The sequence below is a fragment of the Penaeus vannamei genome, chromosome 34 (assembly GCF_042767895.1).
Source record: "Penaeus vannamei isolate JL-2024 chromosome 34, ASM4276789v1, whole genome shotgun sequence".
In the NCBI taxonomy this organism is placed as follows: Eukaryota; Metazoa; Arthropoda; class Malacostraca; order Decapoda; family Penaeidae; genus Penaeus; species Penaeus vannamei.
In genome coordinates this window covers 12,363,149-12,365,887 of record NC_091582.1, presented here as the reverse complement: position 1 = coordinate 12,365,887, position 2,739 = coordinate 12,363,149, and the positions used below count along the sequence as shown (strand labels likewise).

The 2,739-nt window shown below is 44.8% G+C and overlaps 1 protein-coding gene across 1 annotated transcript in view; it reads left to right on the top strand.

Annotated features, from left to right (window-relative positions):
- LOC113804646 (nephrin) overlaps positions 1-2,739 on the top strand; it is a gene marked incomplete in the record, with an annotated part of 352,049 nt that overhangs the window by 340,446 nt on the left and 8,864 nt on the right.

Genomic DNA, 2,739 nt, shown 5'->3' with positions numbered 1-2,739 from the left:
AGCGGCTTTAATAGTCATTTAAGCAGGAATAGTAGTTGCATAGCAGGAGTGGATCCTGAGGCCAATTCTTTCCACGCACGGCGAGCTGATTGTCACGAGAACAACCAAGGCGTTACACAGTGTCATGAAAGCGGCGTCGGCTGGCAGTTCGCTCCTCCGGTCTGCTCTGCCACGCCTGGGGGACTGAACTGCCTCCCTCTGGGGAAAACTGTCCGGTAATATCTGTGACCTAGGTTAAAGGCCAAATGGAGGCGTAAATATATGTGAAGATAAGAGGCCATTAGGAATAAGAACATATATAGTAACATCAGAAATGGCAGTAGCAGTGTGGACCGTCTCTTTGCACCCGAAGAGCCGGGGTTGGAGGCCAGCGAGCCAGAGCGGCCGCAAGAACATGAAAGAGGAAGAAAAAGCGGAGACGAAATGGCCAGCGAGAAACTATAGCACAGTTTTAAGATCGTTGTTCTGAAAAAAAGTCATAACATTACAGTTCAAAAATGTAAAAGTAGTACAAATAAAAATAAAAGTGTAATTTCCACCCAAGGACGTGTCGTGATATTAGGGGATGATAAGCAAGGATGTCAAAATAACATTTGCATAATGGTGATTTTGAGAAAATAATAATGATAATTAAAAGAAATAATAAGAATGGCAATAATAAGAAAACAAAACAGCACAAAGCCAGCTATTATGAATAAACATCTTAAGACTGAATATGATTAATATAAAATAGAGATCTGAGAGAACCTGTAAACTGAAAGAAAATTCACAATGAAGTTTTGCTTAAGTCTTTCGAAGCCGACAAAAGGAAGCCTCCCTGTGGTGGCGAAGAGAGAATTTGGGGAATGTGAGAACGTGAAAAGGGAAAACCTACTCAGACCATGGATGGAATGCACGTGTAGCCAATGGGACTTTCCGTGTTTGGAAGTAAGTAGTAAGTGGACAGAAGGATGCAAGATGTTAAGACATTATAATCAAACTAGGCAGCATCATATTCCTGAGGAATGTCCTCACAAAAGGTGAATAGCTATCAATAAATAACGATAATAATGGTAATAATGTTGATAAATGAGAACCGGAATGTGTATGCTGTAGTAGTTATTATTAGGAGAAAAGTATGATCAGGATATTTTTGGAAAATTAAAAGGATGGCCACGGAGCACCACTGTTGCTTCTCTATGACTACATGTCCTCGACTTTGCCCAAGACAAGTCGTCTGGGAGGAGCAGGGTTTCCTCCGTTAAGCATGGAGAACCCCGCCAAGCTGAAACTACTCCCCAGCTCAATCCACCCCGATAAGAGCGTGACATGGTCCCACAGCGACATCGGCCGCGGGGGAGCCCCCATATTTTCCCGAAGACATTGCCAAGTTACGTACAACATGCCCTCAGATACTTTGAACAAATCTTCGCACATTAAGAAAGAAAACTGAAACCTCTTTCGAAAAGGGTCTGGACCCTTTGGCAAAATAGGGATATAGAAGGGAAATAGAAGCAGCGGAAGGGACGCCATAAAGGACCTAATGCATGCATTAGGGATGAAATAATCAGAATAAACAGATCTTGACGAGGGCGCCACGAGGTTGCCAGCTTCACGTCGAATTTTCCTCGCGGCCTTGCCAGCCTGTTGGAACAATCGCCGGCGGTTCTCTGCGACGATGGCGTCAGCGGAGGGCTGTGCCACGGGGGAAGGCTTCGCGGGAGCGGGGCGGTCCTCCTGGACGACGAAGTCCATAACGTACATGTGTGCCGCGAATTCCACGTCATCCTCCAGGTCGGACGAGGCCGGCGAGTCGATAGAACTCCCGCTAGAGTAACCGTCGGTTGAGGAGACAGAGTCAGCGACTGAACTCAGGCTTTCGCTAGCGTAATCGTCCGTTGATGAGGCAGAGTCAGCAGACGATTCGCTGCTGCAGTCTATGGCGCCGCTACGGCTGTCCTCGGTGCTCATAGAGCCTACCTGGGGCACAACGCCCTCGGACACGCTTTCTACCTCCCAGAGACGGCTTTAACATGTGATGCACATTGGACAAAAATAGTGATGACAATGTTAAATTCAAGAAAGTAATGTTTATCGTAAAGTTGAGGCAAGTCATCCGAGCTGTGAACATACCCATGACTATTAGGAGGGATAAGTATTTGTTACAACCCACAAAATGTACATAACCTATAAAGCGTGGAAAGAAAGCAAGTGAAATCGGCAAAAAAAAAATGCACAGCAGAAAAAGGAAGACTAAAACAACATTTGAAACCTTGTTATCAGGCTAAAAATTGCAGTTTTTCTGCATAGTTGCTGCATGATGTAGTGTAAGAATCAGGGGCATCAGAATGGTAACCAATGGGATTATAACATTGAAGGCAAACATCGGCACGAAGTCGAATCCTACGACTTCGGAAAGCGTGTCATACAAAACTTAGGGCATGGTATTTTTGCCTTAATTCTGTGCAGCATAACGAAGACATGAGTTGCATAATACTTCTGATTGCCCAAGGTCATCTCGCGAATGCACGGGAGAGTTAGTGTTGCATGAGATGCCCTCCCCTGGTATAGATCACCCAGTCTTGTTCTTATTCTTAGCAGATCTTACAGAGCTGAACTGAATCCTCATTACTGAACGGTTAGCGTGGCGGGCGGAATCTAGTGCCTCTGTATGGGAAGAGGACTTTGAACTGTCAGCTTGAACGGAAGATTGATATGATTTTATAAATTTAGGAGTATGATTAATATATTCCTGCATTA